General features: G+C 41.1%; 1 pseudogene; it reads left to right on the forward strand.

Annotated features, from left to right (window-relative positions):
• Positions 1–3,933: 3,933 nt before the first annotated feature.
• Positions 3,934–24,177, forward strand: LOC148694340 (uncharacterized; annotated as a pseudogene).
• Positions 24,178–24,780: the final 603 nt, after the last annotated feature.

Genomic DNA, 24,780 nt, shown 5'->3' on the forward strand with positions numbered 1-24,780 from the left:
ATTAACTGGTTTTGCGAGAAAGCATGAGTGTGATTTGGGTGATGTAGGTGACACCTTCTGTGGGATTTTGAATGGAATAGATAGTACCCAGCTCTACACAACCCATTGAGGAGTATTTTCCCTGTGAATTTGTCCTGAATCCAAAAAAACCATCGTCACAAATGAATCTACACCTATTATCCTTGCAGAGTTGATAAATGGATAACAAGTGCTGAGATAGTTTTGGAACATGTAAAACATTCTTGAAAGCAAGTGAATAATTTGGAACTAGTAACTGGGAGTGCCAACATTAGAAATATGCAAACTTGCACCGCTCACAGTGGTAATTGTATCATTTTCTTGATATGGAGTAGCAAGTTCCAAGTTAGCCAACTCAAAAGTCATGTGTGAAGTGGTACCAGAATTTGTAATCCAAAACTGTTCAGGAGGTGCATAAGGTTGATGGTTGGCATGCATAGCAGTGAGATTGGTTGTTGGATGTTTCCCTTGATAAGCAAAGTTGCTTCTGTGATAGAACTGCAAGGCTGAGTGTCCAAATTTCCAGCATATTTGGCATTGAATGGGAGAACCAGTGGTTGATGTGTTATGTCTTTGATAACAATCTGCATCAACATATCCTCTTTTATTGCACATTTGACAAGTAGGGATTTCAGAATGATGATCAGGACAGTTGGACTTACATGGTTTTAGTGTACCAAGAATGCCAGGATTGCCATATGAGAATGTGGGAACAAAGTGGTACTGAGATCTTCCTCTTCATTTGCCTCGGAAATTATTACCCTTATAACCACCATAGTTTTGATATGTTCCTTGAAATTATTGTAGGAGCCATTGCTATAGCTATAACCAGAAGAACTTGACCCCTCTATTGTTCTTGAAAGATTGATCAAAAGTAGACCCTGATGAATCTTGATCAAGAACAAGAGCTTTTCCTTTATTAGATAGAACACCAGCAACGACATCATTGCCAAACAAGGAAGAAGCAAACTCAAAAGATTAAGCGCTAATGGCTTCTTCTGCCAATAACTGATCACACATCGAAAAGTATTGAAATCCGCAAGCAACCTTTTTAAGGCAAGTATGATAATATCATCATCTTCAAATAATACCCCTGCAGCCGCAAGATGGTCCCTTGCATCCTTGATCTTCTGCATATAGACAGAAACAGATTTAGATCCTTTCTTGATATTCTGGAGTTCTGTCTTCATCTGGAAAATCAATGCTTTTATTACTGAAGAGACCTTTCTGTGAGATTCAGCCACATTTCTAGGGAACTCTTGCTTCCAATGATGCAAGAGATGACAGTAGTAGAAAATGTCACAATAAGCAGCTGCATGAGTGCACGATCATGCATTTTCCAAACCAAGTAGCCATCTTTTTCCACACCTTCAGTGGTTGAATCATTGTCAAATCTTGGTGGACATTTTCTTGAACTATCAATAAAACCCATAATTCCATAGCTTTCCAAGAGTTATTTGATCTGAAACTCCAAGTGAGATAGTTGGAGTCATCAAGTTTCACTGTAATAGAAGTAGACATCGATGAAAGAAGGCTTGTGATTGGAGATTGTACAATCTGCAACTAAGCGGGCAGTAACCATTTTTGATAAGTCTGAAGAAATCTTTCACTGGAGCTTTTGATCGAGTAGTTGGTAGGCAGAAACGAAGAAACCAATTTTTTGAGCAATTGTTATGTCTGTCGATCCCAGTTTATCACAGAGAAATGCAAATTAGAGGGTAGAGAAGAGAAATGAATGCTTAGAGATTGAGCGGAAGCACCGGACCGTCCGGCGATGACAGAACTTAGTTGAAGAAATGCAGAAAATCAGAGTGAGAGAGAAAGAGTTTAGTAACTGGAATTGCTTTTCTTGATTCTCAAGTAATGAATTACAATGGTAGTCTATATAGCTATGTTATTACAAGACTTGTAGGCTAAGCTATTGGATTACATTCTAACCACCTTATCTCAACTAACTACATACTTGGCTTTGATTTCCTCTTCACTCCTATCATTGAATCGTTCACTTGGATCATGGTTTTATTCTACATTATTCTTACAAAATGTAGTCCTTTCGCATTTTTACTTGCCTTGGCTTATGCGAATCAACAAGACTACGACAATTTTGAAGAGACAATGACGTTTAATAGCAAAGTTTACAAACAAGTGTCGAAGTTTATGCTCCTGAGCCGCACAACAAGTGGCTTGCATCGAACCGACAGCCCAGAACCCAGAACGTTGAAACGATGCTGTTTCGTGTCTCTGTTCTCGGCCTTCCACCAATGCCCACCACCATCGTGTTTGCAACTGCGATATCACCCTTTTTTTGTGATTGGCAGCTTCGCTCTGCTGCCGTTGCGACACTATAGGTTTCACAAATATTATTTAGTAAATCAAGCCATGCTCAAACTTTTTTTTAACAAAGTGACAGCATCACCGGATTAAGTAGTTAGTTGTTAGGGGAGAAGTCGGTGAAGAATGAAGATCAAAATTTAAGATAGAAGTTAAAGTTACAAACAAAATGAAAATTGCAACAACCAAATAACAAACCAAAAAGAAGTTCAAGTTAATAACCAAACGAAAATGAAAAAGTGTATCTAAATTTTAAAAGTTTATTCCAAGATCAATTTCTACAACCTAATATATATATATATATATGTGTTTATATCATAATTTTTTTATAAAACAACTGATATTATTGTAGACATCGAAATTTCAGTGAAATAAATGTTAACCAATGTATTAAAATTACAACATTTATTTATTTCACCTATATCACACACTCATTTCACCTACAACTTCCACTTACTTCACCAACCTCACACACTTATTTCACCTACATCACACACTCATTTCACCTACAACTTCCACTTACTTCACCAACCTCACACACTTATTTCACCTACATCACACACTCATTTCACCTACAACTTCCATTTACTTCACCTACAACTTCCACTTACTTCACCAACCTCACACACTTATTTCACCTACATCACACACTCATTTCACCTACAACTTCCATTTACTTCACCTACAACATCCACTCACTTCACCAAAAAAATGGATGGTAGTGATTCACTCTCAAATCCTATAAATAGGCTTCTCCATCAAGAGAAATGAGGAGAACACACCAAAACCTTGAAGCCTTGAAGCTCTAAAGCTCTCAAGAAAATCCCGAAGGATCAAGAAAGCAATCTTCGTTCTTTGTCAAATCCTCCTTCAAGATCAAGCCCCAACGGCCCTTGAAGAACTCCCACCAACTCAAGATCAAGCCCCGACGGCCCCTTGAAGAAAGTGTTCATCATTCATCATCCGTTCATCCTAAGATCAAGCCCCAACGGCCCTTTGGATCAACAACCTCAACAAACCCATACACCCATTCTTCAAGATCAAGCCCAACGCCCCTTGAAGATCCATTCATCAACTGTTCATCCCTAGATCAAGCCCCGACGGCCCTTTGGATCAACAGCTCGTCCACAAACCTACACCCTACGAAGATAGAATCAGAGGATCAAATTACAAAGAGATTGTAACCCTAAAAATCATTAATACAAAAATATTATTTTTGTACACGTATTCTTGTTTCTTGTTTCAGGAATTTTTCGTGTTTACAAACTTGGCACGCCCGGTGGGATATCTCTACCTCTCATCTCTATCCTCAAATCATCGAAAAACGCAAATGGCATCAAGAAAAAATCAAGCTGTTCCCGCAATCAAAGTGAAGAACAAGAACATCATCGCCGCAAGTGGTGATATTTCGGGCATCATAACCCGAAGTCAAGCACGAGCTCTTTTTGCCGCAGCTTCCACCCCTGCATTAACTCTGTCAAAAGAACAAGAGCACCTGAGGCACGAGCCTGTGATCACCCTAGCCTCGTTAAAGGCGTCAAGAGCAGAGAGCCCGAGGAAATACTCAGAGTCCCTACTCTCCGACGCTGATTCGAGCGGCAGTACAACCATGCAAGTCATGACCACTGGAGCAACTTCAATCGAGGAGCAGTTAGCTCAGATGAATGAAGCAATCGCAAAGCTCACACGGACTGTGGAAGAGAAGGACTTGCAGATTGCCGCACTTGTCAACCAACTAGATGCGCGGCCTGACGTGAAAGTCGACCCAAATGTTGGCCTAGTAAAGAAAGAAGTCGACGAAGAAGAGGAGCCTCCATCGGAGAAAGTCGAAGAGAAGCTGAAGCTAGACCAAGCAACGGCGTTCATGGGATCTCTCTCTATCCAGCAGCTACAGGAGATGATTACAAGCACTATTAAGATACAGTATGAAGAAAGCTCACATGACTCCGTACTGTACTCAAAGCCTTATTCCAAGAAGATTGATGCTTTGAAGATGCCAAGGGGTTATCAACCCCCAAAATTTATGCAGTTCGATGGAAAAGGCAACCCGAAGCAACATGTCGCCCATTTCATTGAAACTTGAAACAATGCTGGGACAGAAGGGGACTACCTCGTCAAACAATTCGTGCGTTCGCTGAAAAGTAATGCTTTTGACTGGTACACCGACCTCGAACCCGAGTCTATCAACAGTTGGGACCAGCTGGAAAGGGAATTCCTCAACCGCTTCTACAACACTCGCCGTACGGTAAGCATGCTAGAGTTGACCAGTACGAAATAATGGAAAGATGAACTTGTCGTCGACTACATCAATAGATGGCGCTCCTTAAGTCTAGATTGCAACGATCGGCTTTCTGAAACCTCTGCCATTGAGATGTGCGTTCAAGGCATGCACTGGGGGTTACATTACATCCTCCAAGGCATAAAACCAAGAACATTCGAAGAGCTAGCAACTCGTTCCCACGACATGGAGCTGAGTATCGCTAATCACGGGGAAAATGAGCCCATTACTAACTTCAAGAAGGATAAAGTATTCGCCCCAAATGTAGACAAGACCGGGAAGAAGCCCGCTAAGGAAGCTTTCACCGTCAACACTACCCCCATCAAGACCTCCTCAGCGCCCATCAAGATCTCCTCCAAGAAGAAAGCGAAGGAGATAAAGACAAGTGAGCCTTGTCGCACCCAAGACAGATACAAGAGCACCTTGAGAGAGTTGGAACAGAAAACGTACCCTTTTCCTGACTCTGACATGGCTGCCATGTTAGATGACTTGCTGGAAAAAAAGGTGATTGAGCTACCCGAATGCAAGCGTCCTGAAGAAATGAATCGCACAAACGATCCTAGGTACTGCAAGTACCATCGTATTGTGAGCCATCATGTTGGCAAGTGCTTCGTTCTTAAAGAACTCATCATGAAGCTAGCACAACAAGGGCAAATTGAGCTCGACCTTGAGGACACGGCTGCAATGCATACCACTACAATTGCGTTTGGATCGTTTAATCCTGTGCTTCTCCAAGCGACACCTGACCATTTCCGTGAATGCTCAAGCTGCACGGCACCTCCTACACAACCATCACTGGAGGGAAGCGACCAAGATGCACATGCTGATAATGAAGAAGGATGGATATTGGTAACCTACAAAAAGATAAGGAAACCAAGACCACGAGTCATACAGCCAAAGGTGGAACAAAGAAGAAATCACCACGGCCGCAACAATGCGAAGCCTAAAAGAAGCATAAAGCATGATAAAACAACATATGCTGAGGAACCTATGGAGCAGGAGCCACACATTCCCGTTTCCTTGCATGAGTACTTCCCGAATGACTTTTTCCAACAGTGCACTACCGTGGCCTGTCACATGGTTGAGGTAGAAATAGAAGAGCCCTCAAAAGGCAAAGTTATCGCCACTGAGGTAGAAAAGACCCTCACACCTGAAGAAGGTCTGCCAACATACTTTAGCATCGGGGAAGCGCTACCGTTGCCAAAAAAGATGCGAAGAGCACTGGCAGCAGTCTTGGCAGGTCCCGGCGACCACGAAGTGCAAGAAAGGCTCGAAGTTTCAGCCACATAAATGTGCCACATGTTGTGCCACCCATGACGCAATTAACTTCACTGACGAAGACCTACTGTTGGGATCAAAGCCTCACAACCGTCCTCTCTTCGTCTCCGAGTACGTAAGGGAATACAAAGTCAACCGCATGCTTGTGGATGGTGGGTCGGCCATAAACATCATGCCAAAATCAACAATGACCATAATCGGCATCAAGGTGAATGAACTATCCCTGAGCCGTCTACTGATCCAGGGTTTTAACCAAGGAAGACAAAGGGCGATGGGCATGATCCGAGTAGAGATGACCATTGGTGAGCTCAAATCAAGCACGATATTCCACGTGATTGATGCAAGAACTTCCTGCAGCTTGCTCTTAGGCAGACCTTGGATCCACGCAAATGGGGTAGTGCCGTCCACCCTTCACCAATGCCTAAAATTTTACCGAGAATGAGTGAAGGTGATCCAAGGTGACACCAAGCCATTCACCAAAGCCGAATCACACTTTGCAGACGCCAAGTTCTACATGGATGAAGACATGGTACCCGAAGCCCTTCCGGAAGAGATCAAATCCACGGGCAGAGCAGCACCTAAAAAGCAGGAGTGGCAAGCTATGCCTAAAAAGCAAAAAGAGCAGGCCGTGCTATCTTCAAGCAAAGATGATGACGAGTTTGCTAAACCTGCAACAACCAAAGGGAGTAGGATGCCATCAGAAGGACCACACGCACTCATATTCCGGTATATCCCGATGTCAAGAAGAAAGAATGGTCAATCTCCATTCGAAACTGGAACAAGAAAAGCCGACACACAGTGGCATACGGATAATGTGAAGTTGCTCAAGACGAATGCAGTTTTGCCTCTGACACAGCTAGGGGGTGCTAAGGTCGCAAGACTACCACAAAGCTTCATAAAAGCTCTACCAAAGAAGGTGGAATCAAGCTTTCTCCCAACCAAGGGGACCGAGGAAGGTTTCGACCCAAACGCCTGCAAACTCATGTCGAAGGCCAGGTACGACTTCACTTCTTCTGCTACGGCTGGAAAGAAGGTTTCAAACACTGTCAATGACAAAGAACGTAACCTCACCAAAACTCAAAAGAAGTTGAAGGAGCATGGTTACGGAGTTGACAACAACAAAGCCGGACTTTGCTTCACACCAAATGCACCTATGATGATTTCAAACAAAGCGAAAAATACTAGCGCTCAATACGTCAGCATGAACATTGAACAAGACCAAGAAGAGCCTAAACTTGCCCCTCGGACGTCGATCTTCGATAGGATGAGCCATTCAAGCTCCAGAATTTCAGTGCTTAATCGCATTGGTGGTCAAGACCGAACCTCTGTCTTCAAGAGGCTTAACGCGCCAACATCCCAAAGCTTTGTTTTTGAAAGGTTGTTAAAGCCTAAGAAACAAAGCAACACAACTATCTCTCCTCTGCGACGATCAGCTTCGGAAAGATTTGAAGATAATGAGAAGCCTTTTGGAAAGAGGAAGACAACACCAAAGGAAGAAAAACTCAATGGGTTAGCAGAAAAAGGTGACGTTCGAAGCTTGATTCCTTCAAGGATGAAGCGCCAAGCAATCCTAGAGGTCGACACAAAGGGACCACTGAAAGTAAGAAGGCGTACTATCATCCACACCAGACAATCCTTATGCCAACAAGCTCGAGAAGACATCACTGAAGAGGAGATCCAAGATGTTTTCCACATCACGGTTCAAGAAGGTAAAGAAAACGAAATCCCCGAGGAAGATGTCATTGCTGCACCACCACAGCTCGAAGATGGGGGGCAAGCCACGGTCGATGATCTCAAGGAACTCAACTTAGGTACAAGCAAGGAACCAAATCCTATCTTCGTAAGTGCATTATTAAGTACAGATGAGATAGAGGAGTATTATCAGCTGTTGTTAGAGTACAAAGACGTCTTTGCCTGGACCTACAAAGAAATGCCCGGCATGGACCCTATCATCGCTGTTCATCATCTTGCGGTCAGGCCTGGAACACGACCGATAAAGCAAACTCAAAGACGCTATCGATCTGAGCTTATCCCACAAATCGAGGTCGAGATCGACAAGCTAATCGAAGCAGGCTTTATTCGAGAAGTGCAATACCCCAAGTGGATCTCCAACATCATCATTGTCCTTAAGAAATCAGTACAAATACGTGTTTGTGTAGACTTCCGGGACCTCAACGATGCTTGCCCAAAGGATGACTTCCCCTTGCCAATCATTGAAATCATGAACAATGCAACCACTGGCCATGAGGCATTATCATTCATGGATGGCTCTTCTGGGTACAATCAAATTCGCATGGCCCTCGAAGACGAGGAACTAACAGCCTTTCGTACTCCAAAAGGTATCTACTGCTACAAGGTGATGCCCTTTGGTCTAAAGAACGCTGGAGCTACGTATCAACGCGCAATGCAGAAAATCTTCAATGACATGCTACACAAAAACGTAGAATGTTACGTAGATGATGTGGTGGTTAAGATGAAGAAAAGATCAGACCACTTGAAGGATCTGCGAATAGTGTTCGAAAGGCTGCGAAAATACAACCTCAAGATGAACCCGTTAAAGTGTGCGTTTGGCGTCACCTCTGGAAAATTCCTCGGCTTCATCGTCAAGCACCGTGGTATTGAAGTAGACCAATCAAATATCAAGGCCATTCAAAGCATGCCCGAGCCAAGAAACCTACACAAGCTGAAAAGTCTACAAGGACGGCTAGCCTTCATCAGACGCTTCATCTCCAACCTCGCAGGGCGTTGTCAACCGTTTAGTCGCCTTATGAAGAAAGATGTTCCATTCGTATGGGACAAAACATGTCATAATGCTTTTGAAAACATAAAGAAATATTTGTCAAGTCCACCTGTCCTGAGGGCACCTGTGCCCGGGAAACCGCTCATATTGTATATTGCTGCTCAGGAAAGTTCAATCGGAGCACTCTTGGCGCAAGAGAATGAATCCCAAAAAGAAGGAGCACTTTACTACCTTAGTCGAACTCTCACCGGCGCTGAGTTGAACTATTCCCTAATAGAAAAGATGTGCCTCGCTTTGGTGTTTGCCATTCAGAAACTCAGACATTACATGCATGCTTACACCATCCACTTGGTTGCTAAAGCCGACCCTGTCAAATACGTTATGTCTAAGCCAGTCTTGACAGGGCGACTCGCTAAATGGGCTTTGCTTCTTAATCAATATGAGATCATCTACGTCCCAGCTAAAGCCGTCAAGGGTCAAGCACTAGCAGACTTCCTTGCCGATCATCCAATCTCGGCTGATTGGAAAATCTCAGACGACTTGCCTGACGAGGAGGTGTTCTACATCGACATCTTCCCGACATGGACGATGTTCTTCGACGGATCCGCACGAGCAGACGGAGCGGGGGCAAGAGTAGTATTCATGTCGCCACAAAGGCAAATACTACCTTACTCCTTCCAACTGAGTGAGCTATGCTCCAACAATATTGCTAAGTACCAAGCATTGATCATCGGGCTCTAAATGACGATCAACATGGAAATTACAGCTCTTGAGGTATATGGCGATTCCAAGCTCATAATCAATCAACTCTTAACTGAATATGAGGTGAGGAAAGATGATATCGTCCCATACTTCCGGCTAGCGACTCAACTGCTACAAAAGTTTGAAGCCGTGACACTAGAACATGTGCCAAGAAAGGAAAATCAAATGGCAGACGCTCTCGCCAATCTAGCCTCGAGTATGACACTGGGAAAAGATGAAGCTGCAGACGTACCAGTTTGCCAAAGATGGGTGATTCCGCTCGTTAATGAAATGTCACTAGATGATACAAATGTCATCTCAGTACTTCCAGTCGATGCTGAAGAGTGGAGATAGCCGCTGATCGACTACTTAGAGCACGGAAAGCTTCCAGATGATCTTAGACACCATTCTGAAATACGTCGACGAGCACCTCGCTTCCTTGACTACAAAGAAACACTCTACCGACGCTCTTTTGAAGGAGTGCTCCTGAGATGCCTAGGTGAGGAAGAAGGTAATCAAGCCATGGAAGAAGCACATTCAGGTGTGTGTGGGGCACATCAGTCTGGACCAAAGCTACATTTCCAGCTTAAAAGAATGGGTTACTACTGGCCGAGCATGGTGAAGGACTACTTGGAACACGCCAAAAGGTGCCAAGCCTGCCAATTCCACGCCAACTTCATACATCAACCGCCTGAACCATTACACCCTACAGTTGCTTCATGGCCGTTCGACGCATGGGGATTGGACGTTGTAGGACGAATTACGCCAAAGTCATCTGCAGGGGAAGCTTACATCCTAGCTGCAACAGATTACTTCTCTAAGTGGGCTGAAGCCATACTTTTAAGGGAAGTCAAAAAGGAAACTGTTGTTCGTTTCATCAAGGAGCATATCATCCACCGATATGGGGTGCCTCGCTACATTATCACTGACAACGGAAAACAGTTCTCCAACCGACTCGTGGACGAGCTTTGCGACAAATACAAGTTCAAGCAGCACAAGTCTTCCATGTATCATGCTCCGGCCAACGGCCTCGCGGAAGCATTCAACAAGACGTTGTGCAACCTCCTGAAAAAGGTAATCGGCCGAACAAAGAGAGACTGGCATGAAAGAATAAGTGAAGCACTTTGGGCATATAGGACTACACATAGGACTCCTACCCAAGCTACACCTTATTCTCTCGTATATGGCGTAGAAGCTGTTCTACCGCTCGAAAGTCAAATCCCCTCACTAAGGATGGCTATACAAGAAGGCTTGACTGATGAAGAAAGTACAAAGTTGCGCCTTCAAGAGTTGGAAGCGCTGGATGAAAGAAAGCTCGAAGCTCAACAACACTTGGAATGCTACCAAGCACGGTTATCCAAGGCATTCAACAAGAAAGTCCGCCCAAGGTCTTTCCAAGCCGGAGATCTCGTGCTGGCATTGCGTAGGCCTATCATTACAACTCACAAGACAAAAAGCAAGTTCACATCAAAGTGGGATAGACCCTACGTAATACAAGAGGTCTACACCAATGGCGCCTACTTAATCATGGCAGAAGACGGGTTGAAGATCGGCCCCATCAATGGTAGATTTTTGAAGCGCTACTACCCCTAAAGCAAATGCACCACGCTCCTGGCCCGCAAGAGCATCAACTGTGTACGGAAAAATCATCACCAAAATCACCATTAAAATCCAAAAAAAAAAAAAAAAACCATCACTCATTTGAACTACGTCATGACTTGATCCCTCCTCAACCAAGGGTACGTAGGCAACTTGAAACTTCAAAACTTCAAGTACAGTCACATCATCAACAAAAACACAAACACTTTGGAGAATAAAGAGCAAATTCAAGAATGCAAACACTTTATTTCTTTGAAGGAAAAAGTCTGATTACAAAATAGAAGGCAAAAGACACTACTCGAAAACTATGTCCCTAAAACTGCGGAGGCGATCTTCAAGCAAGCCTTCCAAAGTCTTCAAAGTCTCTACCTCGGTGAGAGACAAGATGGGCAACTCCATAGCCATGTCTTTCTCTTGTTCTAGGCGTGAAATCTCTTCCTGGCATTGAGAAAGTGTAGCTCCCCGCTCCCCAAGAACACTTTCAAGTCGTGATGCTTCGATGCCCAACTGTTCTTGCTCTCGTATCAACGCATCTAGACGTACTTGGACGGAAGCTAAAGAAGTTTATGTGGCTTGATAATCTCCCGAAGCAGCTTGCTGAGAAGACCGGACTTGGGTTAGTGACAAGTCTATTGCAGCAAGCTGGTGAACTCTAACATCTGGACTCAACTTCTTCAAGGAAATAGCATGCAAGGAAGAATACTCAGTTATCGGCAACGCAAGATTGCAGGACAGGGCAGTCGGGATGCGAGAAAGCAAGCAACGCAGTGGCTGTGCGATGGTTGTGCAGTAACGATTCAATCCGATATAAATACATACATATATATATGTGCATATGAACCCAAAGAAGCGAATGAAGTGCAACGACTGTGCAAATAATGTTGCAGTGACTGTGCAAATAGCAATCCGCATGCAGTGAAGAATGTAATGAGATGACTGCAAATAAATAAATAAAAAAAAAAGTCTGCATGCGGTGAAGCAAGGAACCCAGCAATGCCAATCTACCATACTCGTCATCATAACAATGTACATGCACACAAAAAAAAAAAAAAAAAGTGCAAGCTACTGTTAGCAAATCAAGAAGAAAAAGGAAAAGAGATGGTGGTGACAGAATCATTGAAAAGAAGAAAATAGGGGAAGGATGGTGCACGGCACCACTTGCAAAAGTGTGATTAAAAAAAAAAAAAAAAAAAAAAAAGGGAAATAACACATCTTGGTGATATATATGTTTTATCTGTATTTAGCACAATACACTGAATAAAATAAAGCATGTCCATTGATCTCCGAGAAATTACAAATGCGTACAAAAAAAAAAAAAAAAAAAAAAAAAGATGGAGCTTTCACAAAGGTTGCTCACGTGAAGCCCCACTACTTGGCAAAACTCCAGGAGCGGGAGGCATCGAAGATAGATCATTCGAGGCCTCAATACTTGGTTGAACGCTAGATGACGAAGGAAAAAGGTGCCTCTGGAAGAAAGCCGCAAGCCTTTGACGGTCACTTTCAATTCGACCTTCAGATTCTTGCAGCTGATCAAGCTTCCTCTTCATGCTCGTCGAATAATTATTTCCAAGCACGTGCAAATCCCTATTCTCGTGCTTAAGATGTTTGATCTCTTGTTTAAGATTTTCCACCTCCGCCATCAATGATTCAACTTGACGGGATCGAGCGAGTAGGCGTTGGCCCATGTTGGACACAGAGCCCGCACATTGAACACTGAGAGCTAGGGACTCTTGAACGGCCAACTCATCGGACCGTCTTGAAAGCAGCCTATTATCTCTAGGAGTGAGGAGATTCCTAGTTACTACCGTAGCCGTTGTTGCATCCTGCATCACAGAGTCCTCACCTGTAAGAGGGCCATTAGAAGATAAGAAAGACGGGCACCATATATTACCCTGCCGCGGCGCACCTGTATCACCGCTGAGACTCAAATCTAAGCAAATGTTAGATGGGTTAGCCATTTTCAAAGATGTTAAGAGAAAAGGGTGGGACGAAGTAAAATCTAAAAAAAAAAAAAAAAAATACACCGGAGATGATTTTCACAAGCAGGTAATCTTCAAAGTGTGCACGTTGGATGTGATCGATACCTCTATAAAAGGAGAGGCGACACAGCCACCGATTCAAAAAAAAATTAAAGAGACACCACTCTTCAAATCTTAAAAGCCAGATTTCCTGCGTAAAGTTCGTCAATACTTTTCAAACGCAACCTCAGCTTTTCAGATAACACGTGCAACTTTGTCAAAGATCTCTGACAAAGTTGAAAACGCGTGAAGGTCATTATCCCAACCACCACACTTTTGCCGACAAGCGTGGGTGACAGAGCCGCACCCGCACTACTACTTGCCATTAAAATCCCTATATATGTCAACATTCATGGCAAGGCATACATCCAAAAACGCATGACTCTTCTTCTCGGCCGAGAATGTAGCTGCAACCAAACCTCTCAATATGCTCAGTTTTCTTCTTCCCTTGAGAACACCTATTCAAACAAGTCTTCGAGAGTAAACGTATCCCATATCATTAGGGTTGAAAGCAAGAGTATCTCATAGCATGCATTTCCCCCGTCTTTTCCTTTGTTCTTGTTCTTCCCTGAAAGACAAAGAGAGAGAAATCAATCGACACTTGGAATCAAGCTTCCCGTTTGGAGCCGACTGCCTGGAATCCCTTCCCTGATTGCTTATCCAGCCCTGCTCTCAAGTACTCATCTTCAACCATTGATGTACCCCCAAAGAAGATACCAGATGCCAGGAGTACAGATGAGGCAAGAGGAAACGGTAGATCGAAGCATGTGGAGACAAGCGCAACAAATATATGTGCTGATTCATTCGTTGCTTCTTCAAAAGCAAAAGTATCTCATATCATCAAGGGCGAAAGCAAAGGTATCTCATATCATGCTTTTTCCCTGTCTTTTCCTTTGCCCTTGCTTTTGCCTCCAAGACAAGGAGAAAGAAAGCAATCAGTTGGAACCCGAAATCAAACTTCCGATCTGGAACTGATTGCCCAGAACCTTTGCCTGGTTGATTACCTAGCGTTGCTCTCGAGTACTCATTTTCAATTGTTGGTGAGTCTCGAATTCCCTCAATGCATACTCCAGGACAGGTGACGGAGTGTCGGCTCTTTACACTGAAGTTGCTGAGAAATGATGCCCTGAAAGACCATTTAAAGGCAAAGGGTTGCGCACCACCTCGGGCTATATAAAAGAAACAAGCAGAGAATAATGCGGTACAAGGAGCTGGAACAAATTGCTGGAGCGCGACGCCTTCCCCTGCAGAACCATCCAGACAGAGGAGTTTAAGTCAAATCCAAGCTCGACATCATTGTTCTAATCAAAGAGCTCGAGAATCCTCAACAACCCTCCGCTGGCGCCGTCGCCAAAGAGCAAAGCCTCGCCGCACGACGCTGTTAAATCGTTAACACTTCTTCAAAAAGAAAAAGTATCTCATATCATGCTTTCTCCATGTCCTTTCCTTTGTCCTTGTTCTTACTCGCAGGGCAAAGAGAAAGAGAGCAATCAACTGGCATTTGGAATCAGTCTTCCAATCTGGAACCGACTGCCTGGAATCTATTCCCTGGTTGCTTACCTAGCATTGCTCTCGAGTAGTCATCTTCAACGGTTGATACACTTCCAGAGAAGGGACCACATCTGCCTGGAGAACAGCTAAGACGAGTGACAATGAAACATCAATCTTGTGGATCGTTAGCAAACGCAACAACTGCATATGCTGAGTCATCCTCTAACCCTCTTCAATATGAATTGGAAAGATTGAACAAAGAAACAGGTCATCACCTCCACCTCGTGCTTGCCTGCCATGTGTCTGAATCCTGAAACCGCTCATGGTCATATTTTCACTCAAGATCAAGCCTCGACAGCCCTTGAAGAAATCACAAGTCCGATTCAAAATCAAGTGTTAACCACCCTTGAATCAAATTCAACTCCAGATAAAAGGAGTAAGTTCAGACCTTCGAATGAGACCAAAAGAATCCTCCAGCCCAGTTCAAGATTAAGCCTGTGGAAAATCAACGATTGGAGGAAACCAGAATATCTTCCAGTCGAATTCAAGTTCAAGCCCCGACAGCCCTTGAAGAAATTTCCAGCCCAATTCAAGATCAAGCCTTAACGGCCCTTGGGTTGACATCTACATTAAGGGACTTCAAAACACATCTTCTACACGTGACAAGCACATGTATACAACGCGCCTTGAAGTGGGGGCATTTGTAGACATCGAAATTTCAGTGAAATAAATGTTAACCAATGTATTAAAATTACAACATTTATTTATTTCACCTACATCACACACTCATTTCACCTACAACTTCCACTTACTTCACCAACCTCACACACTTATTTCACCTACATCACACACTCATTTCACCTACAACTTCCATTTACTTCACCTACAACATCCACTCACTTCACCAAAAAAATGGATGGTAGTGATTCACTCTCAAATCCTATAAATAGGCTTCTCCATCAAGAGAAATGAGGAGAACACACCAAAACCTTGAAGCCTTGAAGCTCTAAAGCTCTCAAGAAAATCTCGAAGGATCAAGAAAGCAATCTTCGTTCTTCGTCAAATCCTCCTTCAAGATCAAGCCCCAACGGCCCTTGAAGAACTCCCACCAACTCAAGATCAAGCCCCGACGGCCCCTTGAAGAAAGTGTTCATCATTCATCATCCGTTCATCCTAAGATCAAGCCCCAACGACCCTTTGGATCAACAACCTCAACAAACCCATACACCCATTCTTCAAGATCAAGCCCAACGCCCCTTGAAGATCCATTCATCAACTGTTCATCCCTAGATCAAGCCCCGACGGCCCTTTGGATCAACAGCTCATCCACAAACCTACACCCTACGAAGATAGAATCAGAGGATCAAATTACAAAGAGATTGTAACCCTAAAAATCATTAATACAAAAATATTATTTTTGTACACGTATTCTTGTTTCTTGTTTCAGGAATTTTCCGTGTTTACAATTATCTACACTAAAGAAGAGGGGTGGGCTTAACCTCACACTGGACTAGCAATAATGTGGTTCAAATTCGCCTTGAGAGAAAATCGAACCTAAGACCTTTCACTTACAAGTGAAGAAGAATATCACTAGACTGTAGTACTAAGTGGCGTGTTTATATCATAATTAGGTATACAATATTGTATATTATTTTTGGATACCAATATCATGTCAACTTTTGAAAATGGAAGAGGTAGCGATGGAAATCGGCGCTTGGCGTTTTATATTCCGAACCTTTCTGTAATACCTTTGCTCCCAAATCAATTATGTGCCGGGATGTAATATGGGCATAATACTAATTAAGAAAAAAAAAGGATTGATTCAAAGGCTCACATCACAATCTTACCAATAATTATTAAAGAATAAAATCAGCATTCATTCCACTCAGAAAAATGAGCTGAGAAATGCATGACAAAATATTTGGACGTACGCAAACCAACATTCCTTCATTTCTGATAGCGATGTGTATATTTACCAGTTACTCTTTTTATTTTTTATTATATGTTGAGGGATCCTAAATCAATGAGTATAAAGACATTCTGTTTCTACAAACGAAGGGGAAAAATACAAGGGAACAAAGAGGATAGAGTACATAATGCTCTTACGTGTCTATAGAATAATGTTACGTATAAGTCTAATTTTTATGTGATGACAGAGACAGATTATACAATTAATTCTAAATAAGAGAAACTGTAGTTATATGTTAAGTATACATATTTCCGATTTCATTACTTCCATCTCTCGACCTAAACTTGGTTTTGTTGCTTTGGTGAAAGCAAAACCTTGTGGAGATTTTGAATCCCACCATATATGTTCTTAATTTGTATGCCCGTTATTGTTTATGTAAATTGTTTATGAGAAATGCTTAGGAGATTCTCTCAAAAGTGAGATTCTCTATGGGTATACAATATGCATCCGTTATAAAAAATTGTGCCCAAAACATAAAGTGACAGAGAGTTCATAGAGAGTCTCACTTTTGAGAAAATCTCCTTAGCATTTCTCATTCTTTATCCATGCAGCCAAAAACATAAAAAGAGATTAATGATGTAATATGCGAAATGCCGACAAAGGCCATAACTAAGGACATCAAAGTTTCAAACAACGCAATTATGAGTAAATATCAAGATAAATCTCTGCTAAGGTATATCAACAACATAATTATCTAGCCTCTCAATAAGCAAGTAGAAAGTAGCTACTAAACATGCATGGCAAAACTTGGGCAAGTTCTTAGTTACAGCCTGCCGTCACAAGTGCGTTCTTGGGTATGGTAAACATGAATTACAACTTATTTTATGAATTGTGTTTGGGTTAGTCGGTCACACGCTGAGTAGGCAACTTTCATCGACTAATGCATATCTTATGATATCATAGGCCCACAATTAGACCTTTCCTGAGTGATGTCTCAGCCACCAAAACGCTTAGTAATCAAGTTTTAGTGATTTTACGGATAACAACACTCATCATTCTTTTTTATAATAATGAGAAGAAAAGAATATAACCAATCTTGATTCTATGAATCAACTAATCATGTGGAATTTGAAAGCCATATACGATATATGAGTGGAGCTTTATCCATCAACTTGGTCTACTATTTTTGATCCACTTAAAAGCAGTGATCCAGTACAAGTACAGAATATATATAATTTCATTAAGATTCCCTATAATTAAAGCAGTTTTTAAGCAGGGATCCCGCTCAACTGTAGCCAAAATAAAATATCTATTTTCATTCTTTTTTCAATTATTTGGTTCGGAAGACGAGTTTTGCAAAGTAAATACATGGTCGCTATTAGGGAAAACACAAAACCTTACAAGAACAGCGAGGTCAGACAAAACCTAGCACAAAGCTAGGAGCAAACCTCCCCTGGAATTTGAAGAAAGGCTTCTATTTGGTGGTCTGTGGATGGAGGTTTATGTAAGTTTGCAGAGAACGAGAGAAAGGACTGGAGCTGACAATTAAGACTTTTTATAATATTAGAACGAAAAAATATCACTAAACAAACATAAAAACATGGGGTGTGCTATCCACACATCCCTTTTTACTTCTCATACACCCTTTGTTAATTTTTGTCCGTTGATCTTCTTTAATTCATCCGATCCGACGGCCGAAAATTAGAAAAGTGTGTGAGAAGTAAAAAGAGGTGTGTGGATATCACACCCCAAAAAACATTATTGCTTATATATTTAACGTCACTTAAGCAGTCCATATGAATCAATTAATCTAAGGATCATTTCATAGAAGAATAAAACTTCGCGCTCGTTAACAAGGTGGCCGACCCAAAAAAAAAGATAATTTTTTTTTCAATTAAATTATTACTAAGTACAGGGAAAGGTTTCGAAACTATTGCAATATTTAGTGGAAAGTACTCGAGACGCATGGAAGAAAATCCAACACTATTTTCTTCTTATACCACAAATTTTTATGTGCGTGTAGTCTTGTGTGGTACCAAGTTTTTCCTTGTATTGTGACTCGCTAACAAGTATTGTTATTGTCATTGAATAATATGTAGTGTTATTATCAGTAACATTAGATATCATGTTATCATGAGAGTTATACAAAATTACTAGTGTCTTACTAAGCGAGTGTATTCTTATATCACTACAAAAATTACACCCTTCCATACAACATATAATAAGGTTTCGTCGGCCAAGGGAATGCCTGACATGACTTTGAAGCCAAGTTCGTCACACAAAGCTCGTTGCACAAAGTTTTGCTCAAAGAAAATAAAAAACCGTTGAGCAAATGTTGTTTGTCCGACCAAAGTTCCGACAACATTTTCGTCGAGCAAAAGTGTGTTGACCAACTTTGCTCGACGAATATAACATGCCTGACTAAATAATTTCATCAGGCAAAGTTGTATTTATAGAAAAAATAAAATAAAATAAAAATTATATTTAGGCAAACAAAATTTTCGTCAGGCAAGCTATATAAAGAAAAAAAAATTAGAATATAAAATGCTTGCTCGACGACTTTTTTCGTCGGACAAACTCTTAATTTTTTTTAAAATATATATAAATAAAATTTAATTGTATTTGATTTAATTATTATATTAACCTGAAAAGATATCACGATATAAATTTTTTTATTAATTATAACAAAATTTGAAATGTATGTACAATTACATTAAAATTGAAAAACAAATTTATTCTCAATGGCATATTGTCTCTAAGTAAATGTCCACTTCTTCACTTTCGAAGACGTACATCTCTAGAAATTGTAAGTTCTGAAATTGATTGCAAAGCCAATGCCACTCGTCCATCCTATTCACCAAATCCTAGGGTGGATGAGTCAAAGCTTCATCTTGAGCTTCAAGGGTCATGTAGTGCTGCATGTGCATCCACTTCTTGAACCGCTGAATCCACAACTGGGTTATTTAATCGGAGATACCTAACTCTTCCATGTCAATCTCGAAGTTGCTCGAAAATAGACAAAAAAAAAAAAAAAAAAAAACATATGTTAGTCTAAAAAATACACAAAATAAAAAAATTATTAAAAATAATAAATCTAAAAAACAAACACACATTTAGCACGAGCGCTACCATCATTGCCTCCTTCACCTCAGGGAAAGATTCTTTTATCTAGAGGCTTTCATGGGGCACCTCGTGCAGATGATGGCTTCCATCTCGGCAAGCAACCACATGTTGACTTCAACGTCCGGGCAAATATTTAGTGGATTGTAAACAATCCTAATGCTACCTTGCCTTATGAGGACAGTGAGTGATAATGACATCTGTAGAAAAAATTGCAAACAATTTGTAGTAGATTAAAAGTTTCTAATATTTCCAAAAAAAATCTCATTTTTCCTAAAATTTTCTAGTATTCCTACAAATTTATAATATAGAAAAAAAATTCTAATATTTCCTATAAATTTCTAATATTTCCTTGAATTCATAATAATTCCTACAAATTTCTAATACTTACTCAACCTTACCCAACACCCCCCCCCACCCCCCCCCCCCCCCCCCCCAACCACCCTTTTTCACCCGTTCCCCCTATGCTATTTCTCAGGTACATTAGTCCGAAGAAATAGGTCAATTTCGTCAGGCAAAAAGTCTTAATTTTTTATTTATTTTCAAACAGTTAAATGATCATCATATTTGATGACCAGGTCAATTCAGTATGTGCTTTTACCCTCAACCAGCGCACTAAGCCAAGTACGTTATACGACACCATGTGTCTAATCCTTAAGAAGAATTTTATTCCAATGGAGCTTTGATCATATGCATTAGCCAAGTTAGCCAAGTGTAGTCCGATAAAAAACACTCAGGTCTAATACATAGGGTGTGATGAACGGATTCCAAAATGGTTTCCGACCCGCATGAGATTGAGAAGGAAACCCCTTCTTGGTGATACATTGCGACTATCAAAATCCTGGGACATAGAATTGGGCAAGGTGAAAGAACAAAATGAATCAAAGTCATGTTCAACTTTTTACAACAACATTTAGGTTAATCTTCTGAAAGTGTTATGAACGAACAAGGTGTCTCAAACATGTTAGACTGACATTAAGATCTAGAGGCATTCCAAGTATGATTCGACACTTTCTCATCCTTAATCCGATCAATACATTAAAGCAAATATGGGATAAAAGATTTCTCATAGGCTCAATACCCGGTGTCAGGGTAGAGTGGTACTTCGATTATCATGGTGAAAATCTTTATAAACACTAAGTTTAGGAGGTGATCTTTTTCCAAATCAACGTTACCAAGGGGAGCTTCTAGCTCTGTTCTGTATCTACAAACTTCTTGTATCACTTCAGCATTTGTTCGAAGTTAGTTTACTATGGAAAGTTTGTCGGATTAAACTATATTTGTTAGATCCCACATCACCCAGGGGAGTGGATCCTCTATGCCTTAAATGTACATGCCCACCTCCAAATAGTATGAGGCCTTTTGGGAGCTCACTGGCTTCGGAGTTCATCGAAACTCCGAAGTTAAGCGAGTTCGGACGAGAGCATTCCCAAGATGGGTGACCTACTGGAAAGTTCTCGTGTGAGTTCCCAGAAACAAAACCATGAGGGTGAGGTCGGGGCCCAAAGTGGACAATATCGTGCTACAGCGGAGTCGATCCCGGGATGTGGTGGAGCTCGGGCCGGGATGTGACCATTTGGTATCAGAGCAAATCCATGGCCAGAAGTGTGCCAACGAGGACGTCGGGCCCTTAAGGGTGGTGGATTGTTAGATCCCACATCGCCCAAGGGAATGGATCCTTTATGCCTTATATGTAAATGTTCACCTTCAAATAGCATTAGGCCTTTTGTGAGCTCACTGGCTTCGGAGTTCATCGGAACTCCGAAGTTAAGCGAGTTCGGGCGAAAGCATTCCCAGGATAGATGACCTACTGGGAAGTTCTCGTGTGAGTTCCCAAAAATAAAATCATGAAGGCATGGTCGGAGCCCAAAGCGGACAATATCGTGCTACAGGGGAGTCGAGCCCGGGATGTGGTGGAGCCCAGGTCAGGATGTGACAATATTTCGTGATAAGGAAGCAAAGGATGAAAAGTTCCAAGTGTTTTGCTCTAATAGGCCAAGTGACTTAAGTAAAATAAACTTAACAAAATATCTCCTCAGGCATCTAAATCATTCTAGGAAGATAAAGGTGCATTCCACCTCGAATCCATCTTTTCAGCCCTGCATCCGAAACTTCGACCAGGGGTTTATACTATGGTTTGGAACTCTAAAAGATCAAATCTTTGAGAGATATGCAAGCAAGACTAACCAGCCTTAGCTAACCCCAAATCAGAGAGATACGCAAGCAGGACTGGCCGACCTTGGCTAACCCCAAATCAAACAAGCAGTTTAAAGGTCATTTCGTTACACATTCCAGAGAAGTTATTCAAGGATAATTCGCTCATGGTCCATTGGTAACTACGTATCGTCGAAGCGAAACGTATTCTCAGAAGCATAGTTAGGGGTAATTGTAGGACCATGACATGTGGCACCTTGAGCGACAAAAAAAAGAAAGAAAGGAATATCCATAGCCCATGAAGCATAGTCTAATAGGCTAGGCTTAAGCCCAAGATATTACTTGTCTCCTAAGTAAGAAAACTCCAATTCAAGTCATATTAGGATATCTTAAGGACTAGGCAAAGTAATCCTAGAATGATTAGATATCTTATACTAGATTCCCTCCTAGATAGTCTCCTGATTTAATTGCGAATACTTTCCCTACAAGGACTCTTAAGATCTTTAAAAAATCATCTACCTGCGTATTTATCAGAGAACTTTCTCGGGATTCTTTAATCATTCACGACTAACGATACATCTCTCTCATATCTTCTCTACACGTAACAGGGGCTCGCATATTCTTACTACACTACCGTCTATGCGTAGACACGTCCATGATGAACTCATCTCCTTAACTCCGCACAATAAGCTATTCATCAAGGATGAAATTGCACATTACACCATTCTTCATTAGAACTACACCAATGATTTAAGTGTCCTTCCTGGAGATATGTAAGAAATCCAATATAAATTCAATCACATCCCCCAATCAACCTCATTCTTCCCTCATGGGAGATCATGACAATTCCAACTGGATCTCGCTTCTGTCGCATATGTGCACAAATTTGGTTCCAAATTTCAACATACATAAATACATACATACATATACATATACATATACATATACATATACATATACATATATATATATATATATATATATATCTTACAACTAAATAAATTAAAAGACAGATGGGGATAGACGGGTGATGAGCTAGGTGGGTGTGAGATAAGTGTGAGTGTGAGTAAGTGAGAGAGAGAGAGAGACATACTTTTTTAGGGAAAAGAGTAGTGCGGCGCGGGGGAGGAAGAAAGAAAGAAAGGAGAAGGAGAAAGAAGGCACGGAGTCTTTTAATGAATGGAGTTTTGCCTGACGAAATAGTTCATAGGTCAAATTTAACAAGGTCGTTGAACAAAAAAAGTGCCGGTGAGTTTTTTGATATGTCATCATGGACTTTTTGCCCAATGGCTAGTACACTTTGTCCAATGAACAAGATTGATGAGAAAATTTTCATAAGCCGACGAAATCAATTTTCATCGAGCAAATGGTGACAAAATACTCGCCAATTTTTTTCCTTGGTGCCAAAACATTGCTCGACAAAATATACTTTTCCCTGCAAAATATTTATCATTGTTCAAAGCCTCTGACAAAACCTTAAAAGTTGACCAGTTTTTGTTCGACCAAAGTTTTTTGGTCGGGTAAAGTGTCTCGACCAAATGAAAAGGGTTCATTGAGAAATGGTAATTTCTAGTAGTGGATGGAGTTTGATGAATTTTTATAGACTCTCAAATCCAGATGCATTGAAAATAAAATTTTAGGGAGTTAATAAAATGTAAGAATATGTCAACAAACTAGAATGGCTCTATAAGAGCACTACAGAAGATCTATAAGGACGTTATAAGAACACTATGACAACGCTATAAGAGCATTCAAAGAAGAGTGAAAACACACCTGTAGAGATCGATGGACTAGAAGCCATATAGTCGATAGTGGTCCTTCATCTTTCTGTCAAAAGGTCGATGCTAAAACACTAAGGTTGTGTTTGTTTGAGCTCACTAGCTTTCACTGGCTTGGACTGGACTAAATGTCACTATAATCCCATGTTTGTTGCACACATGGACTAGCATTAATGAGACTTGCCTACACTAACCCCGACTAAACAATTCACTAGAGGGCTTAGCGAGGCCCCCCGAAATCGGGCAGACTGCTAAGACCACCTCTATCCGCTTCACCTCTCCTCACTTCGCCCCTCTCATCTACTTGTCCCTCACTTCCACAACCATTTTCAAACCCATATCCCCCAAAATTCAAAAAACAAAATAATAATAAAAAAAATGTAGTCGTTCCATTTTTCAAATCCAGATCCAACCTACAAAACTGAACCCAGAAACCTATAACACACACACACACACAAAAATAATAATAAAATAAATAAATTTGCAGTGAATATAAGCTGAAATCAACGATGGGATTGACTGAAGGCAAACCGAACGCAGAAAACATGAAACTCCCTGATTGCAGACCTTCTCCATCTCCCACCTTCGAGCCAATTACACATGCACCACAACCCCAACTCCTAAATTTTCACTTTATTTCTTGCTCTGTGGTTTGATTTTGAAGATTTGCAGTAGATTATGAAGTTGTGAGAGGAAGTGAAGAGGGAGAGAGAGAGGAGTAGAGAGAGTTAGACAAGATAAGGAAAAGGGAAGAGACAGGGGAGAAAAAGAAGGAAATAGTTTGACCAGAAAATAGGGAGATTCTAGAAAACGAAAAAAATAAAAAATAAAAAGTGAATTAATTTTTATTATTTTTATTATCCTATCTTTTAGTCCGACAATGCACCAAACACTTTACTAAGTCAGTCCAGCTTAGACTAGTCTAAGCCAGTCTAACTTAGTCCCTGAAACTAGTCCAGTCCGAGATAGTCCGGTGCAACAAACATACCCTAAGAGGTTCTTGGTTCAATAATTAAGTCTTTCGTGAGAGTAGAGGCTACTATGTATATACAAACAATTCATGTGATTCTTCTATTGGAATCCATGCATGTATGAAACTGATAATCCTTCAAACTGACAATCCATGTGACTTGTCCATATCAGTAAGAACAAAATAGCCGGCCTAAAGGTTTAGACTCATGATCAAATTCTAACATAAAAGTCACTTTGCCATGGTCATAATCACCTCTCAAATAATGAAAATTTAGAAATAGAAATGCATATTAATAAATTGATCATTAAAATATCCGACAATTTGCATAATTTTATAAAATCCATAATAAAAG

This window comes from Pyrus communis, chromosome 9 (genome assembly GCF_041283825.1).
Source record: "Pyrus communis isolate YQ-2024b chromosome 9, ASM4128382v1, whole genome shotgun sequence".
In the NCBI taxonomy this organism is placed as follows: domain Eukaryota; kingdom Viridiplantae; phylum Streptophyta; class Magnoliopsida; order Rosales; family Rosaceae; genus Pyrus; species Pyrus communis.